The sequence below is a fragment of the Panthera tigris genome, chromosome B3, assembly GCF_018350195.1.
Source record: "Panthera tigris isolate Pti1 chromosome B3, P.tigris_Pti1_mat1.1, whole genome shotgun sequence".
In the NCBI taxonomy this organism is placed as follows: Eukaryota; Metazoa; Chordata; class Mammalia; order Carnivora; family Felidae; genus Panthera; species Panthera tigris.
In genome coordinates this window covers 103,668,617-103,678,562 of record NC_056665.1, presented here as the reverse complement: position 1 = coordinate 103,678,562, position 9,946 = coordinate 103,668,617, and the positions used below count along the sequence as shown (strand labels likewise).

At 42.1% G+C, this 9,946-nt stretch overlaps 1 long non-coding RNA gene across 1 annotated transcript in view; it reads right to left on the bottom strand.

Moving 5' to 3' along the window:
- Window positions 1-9,946, bottom strand: part of LOC122239615 — a 56,733-nt gene that overhangs the window by 26,318 nt on the left and 20,469 nt on the right. The window contains exon 2 of the long non-coding RNA XR_006218870.1: window positions 1,093-1,893. This is a non-coding gene — a long non-coding RNA (uncharacterized LOC122239615). The remainder of the gene's footprint in view (window positions 1-1,092; window positions 1,894-9,946) is intronic.

Sequence of the window (9,946 nt, the reverse complement as noted above, 5' to 3'; positions counted from 1 at the left end):
GCCTGTTTTCAGATTCTGTGTCTCCCTCTTTCTCTGACCCTCCCCCGTTCATGCTCTGTCTCTGTCTCAAAAATAAATAAACGTTAAAAAATTTTATTTAATAAAAAATTTAAAAAAAATTTTTAAGGAAAACTCTATGCCCAATGTAGGGCCCAACTACAGCCCCAAGATCAAGAGTTGCATGCTGTACTGACTGAGCCAGCCAGACACCCTTGACGAGTTATTTCATTTTAATGACTGGTATTTTTCGAGTCCTAACCAAGGTCTAGGCACTATTCTAAGAGCTTTACAACAATGATCACATTTAGTCCTGGTAACCTTATGAAATGCCTTATTCAATGAGGCAACTGAGATTCAGGGAGGTCAGGTAACATGCTCAAGGTCATGCAGCTGGTAAGTGATGAAGCTGGATTCAAAACCAGGTAATCCGGCCGGAGTTCCTTTTAACCACGTGACACTAGCCTCTCACACATTCGATAGGATTGAAAATATCAAGTCACACCTAAGCCTGAAGGGTTCTTACAGTGGAAAGCATACGCCCACGGAAACAGAGGAAGATTTAGATGGGGTCAATAGGACCCACGATAGACAGCAGTTGTCCTAAGACCCTAACACCCTTGCTGGGAGCTTTAATCCAGACCTCTACGTAGGATGAGAGAGCTGGGAAGGAATTAATAGTTCATTAAGTCTAACCGTTTTATTTTACAAATGAGGGAACTGAGGTGCAGACAGATGAAATGACTTTCGCTGTCAGAGGCAAAACTGGGATGAGAATTCCTAGTTTTCTTGTTTTCTTAAGTCTCAAGCTAGGCCTTTTCCAATATTCAAAATCGGTAAGCTACTTCAGGATTCCTTGGGAGAAAGGAAAGCAGGCAAAAAAACATGTGTGAAGATGCTGCCTGCTCCCGCCAGTAGGCACAGGAACTGCTGAAATGGCCTGAAGTTGCTAAAGGAAGCGTTTATAGGGTTGAACTGGTAACAGAGTGGACGTGAACAATGAAGGAAAAGAACGCTTCAAATTCGGTCTCAAGGTATTGGTGAAACTGGGAGGAGGGACAAGGACAGAAAATAAGTTGTTGAGTATCAGCATACTTGCTTTTATGTGGACGCCGGATCTCCAAGTTCAGATGCCATGTTGCCATTAAGAAGCTTGGAAATGCAAAAGGGAGGAGCGTTCCAGGCCCTGGATGTAGATCAGAGAGTCAATGCCACACAAGAATTGGTATCAAGAGGTCCAACAGATCTTTTCACACGCACGCGCACTCACACGTCTTCACCTTCTTTTCTTATCCTGGTTCTTGCTTCCAGATATCTTTGAGGGACGGAAAATATCACCTTTGTCCTAAACGAGGTTCCAACTCACACTCGCTGAAGTAAAATTTGGTCTGGAAAAATCTCCACAGCCTCTCAGCTAGAACAGTTAAGTAGAGGTCCACAGAATAACAACACAGAAGGTAGAGCACTGGAGAAGACTCCCGGGTTTTCTTTCACCATTTTGTAAGTTCTCATTACCACTGTTCAAGATCGTAGTTTTTGGTTAAGGAGTGTTGTAGGATATTTACTTCAACGATGTTTTGGACTGGCGTTCATAGAACCTGTAGTTCTAAACCTGCTGCCACTGAATTAGACTTTGTTCAAATAAAGAAAGTTAATTGCACATTTTCCCTTCATGTTGTCTATTTTAATTATTACAAAGCTTTTCAAGGCAAACAACTGGGTGGCATTTTTTTGCAGAAGATACACGTGAATTTTTAAATGGCTGGATCAGGCCGTCATCTGTGCATGTATATGGCTTCCAACAGCAAGCGTTCTCATGTTAGTTTACAGACCCAAGTCAGCGTTTGGGAGGGCAGGAAAGTGGGATGGTCACCAAAGACTGAAGTGCTGTTTTTACTACAGGGAGAATGTAGTCTTAATTAGGTAAACAAAGAGGTTTTTCATTACATTGTAAACACATTTCACAAAAAGGCCCATTTAAGTTTCTTTTTAAAGAAACTGGAAAATATTAAGAAAGTTAATTGGAGGGCACTCAAATGACAATGAACAAACAGGCACAATTATCTTCTGACTAGTGTGTGGCTTAGGGATGTTTTTTATCTTTTATTTATGGCACTATTTTAAAATGTGGGAATGCCAACCTAAGTAGAGGCAGGCACAGTATTTAACGACACATTTCTCTATTTATATTTAAATAACCATCTGCATGAAATTATGCACAAATCATGGAATAATTCCTAGCAGAAATTGCTGTTTAGAAAATTAAAAAAAAAAATCTGAGATATGGTGCGCTTTTCATATTAAATTGCCCATTTCCAGAACATCACATACACTCGCACAATGTAAAGATGTCGCACTGCGGGCCAATACAAATTGCTCACAATGTTAATGAAGATGGATGGGGAAGGCTGAAAAACATTCATTTACAAGCAAAGGAGGAAAAGTGAGCCGCGGTGTTCACAATCTCTACCTTAATTTTTTTGCCTTGATAATATCCAACTGAATGATGGTAACTTTAATAATACAGCTCTTGGGAAGGTTTTATGATGAATTTTCCTTTTCAGTTTTGAATATGGCCAATTTTCCCCCCCATTTGGGGTGGAAATTGTGCATGTGAAGTTTGGAGGCTTACTGCTGAGCTAGGAAAAGGAATCTCACTCTTTGAAGATTGAGGAACAGAGTAGACGGACTACAAAATTTAAATAATCTTTAAAATTGAAAAGAAAAGGGGACGCCTGGGTGGCTCACTTGGTTAAGCACCCGACTTCGGCTCAGGTCATGATCTCATGGTTGATGGGTTCGAGCCCCACATCAGACTCTGTGCTGACAGCTCAGAGCCTGGAGCCTGCTTCAGATTCTGTGTCTCCCTCTCTCTCTGCCCTCCCCCACTCATGCTCTGTCTCTTAAAAATGAATAAATGTTTTAAAAAATGTATAAACATATAAAATTGAAAAGAAAAAAAAAATAATTCCTCATCCTGAAGTGACTCTCTTTCCAGCTGAGCATGGGCCTTGCCCCCCAGCCCAGATAAATCTTCCACTCTTCCCAAAGCTTCCTGGCTAAAGGGTAGCTATGGTTGAGTCTGCAAAGAGTAGGACTTGCTCTATAGACAGGGAAATCTATTCTAGGACTACAGTATGAGGACCTCCCTCAGTTCATCACAACCCATCACAACCCATCACCCTAAACTGTAAGAGATTAGGAACGGGCATACACGGAGTATCAGGAGGGGAGAGAGTGCTCTTTACCAATCGGTAAAGGAAGATGATGCTGGGGATTTGAGGATAACCATTGCCTCATCTCCACCAATTCCTCACCAACTTGTTCCCACCATCCCACATCCAGTATCACTCTTCAGTCAGCCAGGACTCCTTGATAGCACTGGCCAGCCATGGGACATTCCTTTGCTTTGAAGGTAGAATCGACATTTTGCAACATACCTCAGAGAGTGAAATAAAGGCACAAAGCCAATCAAATATATTAAAGGGCAGCCGTTCCTCAAGCCCCAGGATAATTCATTCTTCTTGAGTTCTCCATATTCGATACCCCATATTTGCTTTGTTATTCATTTCTTCAACAAGTGTTTCTTGAGGTCAGTCCTATGCTTGATACTGGGAATATCAACTGTGGACAAGAGAAGGGCAATCCCTGCCATCCAAGGCAGACATGGCAGTGAGTGACACAGGATGCTAAAGGTGAACATACAAAGGGGACATGACCCAGATTAAGGGCGGGGGGCTCTCTGGAGGAATGAATATCTAAGCCTGAACTGGTTGAGTACCTACTTCATGTAAGAAATTGTACTAGACTCTGAGGGTGAAAACAACTATGAGTTAGTCTCACCAGCTGATAGAAAGGATGTAAATAATAACAAGCAGATATAATTAATGCTTAGTAGAAACAGAAGGCTCTTAAGGGGAGGGGCCAATTCCAATGTGAAGTGTAGAGAAAACTTTGCAAACAAAATGGCATTTGGGTTTAAGTCTTAAAGAATGATTGGATATGAATTCACAAGTAGAATCGAAAGCCAGGCAGTCCAAGCAAAGGGATATGAGCAAAACCACAGAGGTGAGAAATCCTGAGGAACCGAGTGGTAGTACTTGGCTGGGCTGGGGGAGGAGCAGGAGGACACCCAATGAAGGACTTTGCAGAAATGGACCATGCCCCTTGGAGGATTGGCTGAGGGAGACAATGACAGGCACTGCCCTCTGAGTGGTGCTCCACTATTCCTCCCTCTCTGATGTCCCTGAAAGGGAAATGAGGCATGTGTGCCCAGGGAATCCATGGCACTTAGGCCCCACAATCCCTGCAACTGAGGAGCAGCTAGGGACTGGGTCACTTGGGTCACTCACAAGATCTCTGTCTAGGAACAAAAGGTACTCATTAAGCCCCGAGGTACATAGTAAGATCTCATTGCAGAAAAGCCTGAATGATGCATTGGGCACCCATTGTGTTCCAGCCTCTGTATGGAGATGAACAGACACACACATAGACCCCATCTTCACAGAGTTAATGTTCAGTGAGGGGAGGGCTGTGACCTGTAAGAAATGATTTACAACACATCACAGAAATTGCTTAGAGGACACCTGAGTGGCTCCATTGATTGAGTGTCCAACTCTTGATTTTGGCTCAGGTCATGACCCTAGGGTGGTGGAATCAAGACCCGTATTGGGCTCTATGCTGAGTGTGTAGACTGCCTGGGGTCCCTCTCTCTCTCTCTCTCTCTCTCTCTCTCTCTCTCTCTCTCTGTGTCTCCCCCCGTCCCTCTCCACCACTCTTGCTTTCTCTCTTTCAATCAATCAATCAAATTACTTGAAGGAGGTTTTTACAAGGTACAAAGGGAACATGAAAGGTTATATCTTGTGAGTAGAATCATTGGGGTAAGGGTTGAGGGGAATCAAAACCAGGGAATAACGTAAATGCTGAGACTCAAAGGTTGAAGAAAAGTGTTTTGAACCTATTAGGGTATTCTTGACAGAGAAACAACATATCATGGAGTTTTGCCGGAATATAGTATGCTCATGAAATGTATCCACATATCCATACATACATAGCACTCTCTTCAGATTGGCTCTTGTAGAGAGTGTGTGGAAAGGTGATATTCAACAGAATGTCAGGAGCCAATCTTAAAGCTCCTTATATGTTAGGACATTGGGATTTTACACAAGGAGAGCCATTGAAAATTCCTGAGCAGACAGTAATGCGATAGAAGATGTGGGAGAAGATGGAGGGAGAGAGAGCTGCAATTATGATAACCCACCACCTAGTCTATTTCCTCACAGGGCTATCAACTTGATAAACAACAGACAGTAGCCATTCAATAAACAGCTGAGGAACTGAATTGAACTTAATTGCTCTAGTGTCGTGGTAAATCAAGATGGAGAGAAGGAGAAAGATGAGAAAGCTATTCAGAGATAGAATGGCCAACACTTTGGATTCAGATGCATGAGTGAGGAAGGGAAAGAGGAAATTCTAAGATTATCGCCAGGTGTCCAGCTTTACACGGATGGTGGTAGCACCACAATATAGCAATAGGAAGACGAGAAACAGTTTGGCACGGGGAAGAGTCCTATCTTGACCATGTTGCATTTGAGGTGAGCAAGTGGAATAAGGATTGGGATCTCAGGAGAAGACGTGGATTGAGGTGCTGATTTGGAAGTTACTACTTTATAGTGTTGGTAGAAGCCATGGATGTGGCTGAAATTGCCCAGAGAAAGTGGGTAAAGTCCAAACACTGCTGAGACAGAACCCTGCAACAACAACAGTGTGTAGTAGGTGGTTTCTGAGAAGGAGCAGCCTAGTTTTGGAGTTGGGGGACTCTGCACGGACTGCAGATAACTGTAACTATGAAGGTAACTGAAGGTCCTAGCTGTAAGACTCATAGTTGACATTTATAAGACTTTTAGACACGGCAGTAGTGTTATCTGGGTAAGACCACAGACCTCAGATACTTACAAAAAAAAAATTTTTTTTTTTTTTTTACATTTATTTGTTTTTGAGAGACTGAGTGAGACAGAGCGCGAGCGGGGCAGAGGCAGAGACAGAAGGAGACACAGAATCTAGAGCAGGCTCCAGGCTCTGAGCAAGAGTTCAGCCCAGAGCTTGGCATGGGGCTCCAACCTACAAACCATGAGATCATGACCTGAGCCGAAGTCAGAGGTTCAACCGACCAAGCCACCCAGGCACCCCCCAGACCTTAGAATATTAAATATTTCCCGAAAATTGAAATAGGTGAAACACGGGAATACATTATAGCCACGTTTCATAGACTTCTAGGCTTCTCTAATTTGAGTTAGGACTCTGCTCGCTCTTGGCCCCGCTAATCTCCAACCATACCAAGAAGCATACAGTATCCGAAAACACTGTATCTTTGGGCTTTGGCATCAGAGTTTTTTTGTTATCCTGGGGCTCCCCTCTCCTCATCGTACAATGCATCCTTGCAACCCCCACCCCCATTTGCCTAGTGGTTGCTTTTTACCTTTCAGTGCCCATCTAAAGCACCCTCTCTTTGAGCAGCCTTCATCCCTAACTCCCAGCACACCCCACTGTCGGATAACCTAGGTGCCTCTCCTGTAGAGTTGGGTTCCCAACACACCTTAACACTCTAGCTAGTAGCAACTGATTTTTCTGGTCTGCTTCCCCTCCCAGACTGTAGGTAGGTAAATACATCTTGCTATACCATATCCCCAGCCCTTAGTACATATAGAATACAATGTCTGACATAGAGTGGGCACTTGCTAAATGGTGTTGGAAGGTGAAAGAAAAACATCACTCCCTCACTTTCCTTGCTTTTTTTCTTCCTCTTACTTTGTATGCTTTTTAATTTGATAAAAGATTGAGAAAGGAGTTTCAAAATTCCCTACGAGCTATGTCAACTTCTCCATTTACAGGCTTTCTCCTCACCTCCTTTGTTTACAAGTCCAACCTCAGCCTGCCAGAATACCACACTCCTAATGTAACCCCTTTGTATTCAGCAATCCTGGACAGCACGCATGAGAGATTTTGAATATCACGTGTTGTAGGTTCAGGAAAAGAACTGGTGTTTTTCATTGGCCAAGTAGGAGATGCGAGCTCACATTAAAAAGATCACTAGGCAAAAAAAGCCCCCAAAGTGGAGCCTGGATCCCTTGGGGAATCTCCTTAATCCTGGAATCATATGAAGATCCGGAGGCAAAGAATACTCTCTTTTGTTATTGTTTGTAAGTTCTGGGTGGGCAATGGGTCTGATGGGAAGAGAGCAAAAGGATAGGGAGTGGGAAAAAGAAGTCACAGATACAAAGCTGTTGACTATTACTTATGGCGTTATGTGATGAATATGGAATACGAGCTAGGAGGTAATAGAACAGATCTGATGAAAACACCGAAAAGAACCTTCAATATGAAGTTAGATATTTATTTACTTATTTAAGATTTTATTTTTAAGTAATCTCCACACCCAACGTGGGGCTCAAACTCAAGACCCTGAGATCAAGATTGCCATGCTCCACCAACTAAGCCAGCCAGGTGCCCCAAAGTTAGATATTTAAAGAGAAGAATGAATCACTTCCGGTGAGTATTATACTCTGACACCCCTAGTGGGATCATTTCTGTCAGCGAGGTCTATTCATGCACATTTATTGTGTTCTGTCCTCCCTGTTCTCTGCTCTCCAGAAGACTAGAATAAAGGGTCAAGAAACCCCTGCTCCCACCCAAAGAACATGTCCCACAGGAGACTGAATGGTGTTCTCTGGAAAGAAATCCAGTGTGGGCAAACTCACCCATTTTCTCCTTTTTGCCAAAGACTGTTCTTAAAAAATAATAGTGTCTTATCTTCATGATCACGGGGGTCCTCAGGGGCCAATCAGAGGAGAGTGAAGTTAGGAAAATAAAATCTAATCAGCACATGCAAGACAGTGGGAGGGAGATGCATTTTAAATAAAAGTGGGGCTGCAGCAAGGAGGCAACTCTGGCGTGGACCAGTTTCACAGCATCTGAAGACAAAATGGCTCGGGGCTTAGTCATTGTTTAAAAGCCATTCCTCAAATTCCTTGTTTACTGTCAGCACAGGGAGTTGTGGACTCTGTGACTTTAGCTGTTAATGGGTCTAAACACTTATGCCAACAGATTAAGCCTTGCTGAAACATTAAGAAAATTGGCCCAAACAGAGTTTGGGTGGATTGCTGGTGAGTGGCTGCTGCTTTTTTGTGGGGGAGGGTGATTGTCCCAAGACAATGGCTTCTTGATACCTGTGAAACAGTGGCACTTGGTGAGAGCCACTGGGCAGATTTTCTGTTAAAGGAGAGAGACTGTTACAAAAGCAAACATTTAATTTCAATCGTTTGGACTGACTACACAGAATATTAATGAGATTTTCTAAAAACAAAACTGACAAATACTTTGAGGACCACCACAAGTCTTGGCAAGATGTGTTTTTTTTTTAAGTTATAATACATTTTTGGGAGAAATGCAAAATCACTGTTCTTTTCATTGTGAAAGACTCCAGGCAACTGGATAATACTGAAGGCAAGAAAACTTTTCTTTGTGACACCTTTGCCTTTTAAGGTTTGTCAAACCTATTTCTCGTCCTTGAGAAGAGGAACAGAGCTTGCACGGTAAATGTATTAAACCTCAGAAACAGGTTTTTTTCTTTTTTAAGTCTTTCAGACATCATAACCCCCTTCTTGTAAATTTTATCTGTAACGTGACATGTCTTCTTAAGCATGGAACATTTAAGGCGGCTTTTATAAATCTTCAAAAACAAATCAAGAACAATTAAGTGTTCCATTTTGCTTCCAAGTCTTAAAACGAACGGTTTAGAAAGAATTTTACATTCAGAATTAGACATCATTCTATTCGTGCTGTCATCAGGAAAAATATATATGTATAATATATATAATATATAACTATATATTGTAATATATGTTATAATATATAATCTATATATAACATCTATATGTTTAATATATACATATATATTAAAATATTCCAGATTAAGACTTCCCAAATGAGTCAAAATTGAACGGAAAGTTGATTTGGAGTTTGGAAATTAAAAGTTCGTACTCTGTTAACTTTTACTCTCTGTGTACATATGTCATGAAAACTACACTCTCCACATTTGTTGGCTAGAAAAAAGTAGACCGAATGATGAACATCTCTCTAAACCTCCTTACATTTTCTGCCATGGCCAAGCTGTTTATTCCATTCACAAATCACAAATTTCCTTTTTGCTACTAACTTTTTGAATAGTCCTTTAAAGAGAGAAAAGAAGAAAGGAAGACCCAGGGTGCCTGGGTGGCTCAGTCGGCTGAGCTTCCGACTTCGGCTCAGGTCATGATCTCGCGGTTTGTGAGTTCAAACCCCACGTGGGGCTCTGTGCTGACAACTCAGAGCCTGGAGCCTGCTTTGGATTCTATGTCTCCCTCTCTCTGACCCTCCTCCACTTGCACTCTGTCTCTCAAAAATAGAAATGTTAAAAGGAAGACAGGCAGGAGGGTAAGAGTGGGAAAGAGAAGGGAAGGGGAAAAAAAGAAAGAAAAGAAATCTTCGGGGCTTTTTCTAAATGCTAACATTCCGAGAGGTGCCGAGATCTCTGTGATTCCAATGTCTTTGGCAACTTCAAACTTGACTTTGATTAACCATGCTAATAACCAGGGAGTTTCTTTTTAGTTTGACTCTTCGTGTCACTTACCAGAGCTGTAAAGACATGCTCATAATATTTGCTTTTCATCTGAATCAAGAAGGCAACGCTAAGCAAAAAAAGTATTTAGCAGTGCACATAGGATTGAAGCGATGATAATCAGGGACCCTGGTAATTGAAGCTTTTGGGGAGGTGGAGAGAGCCTTTCTTCTGGATCCTTCAGTCTGTTTAATAGGATAAAATTAGCTTGAGTGGTTTGGTGTTTGAAGAGGATATGATGTAATTGGAAGTGCCTCCTGGGTTTGCTGCTGGACAAAGCAATCAGGTGGAGAC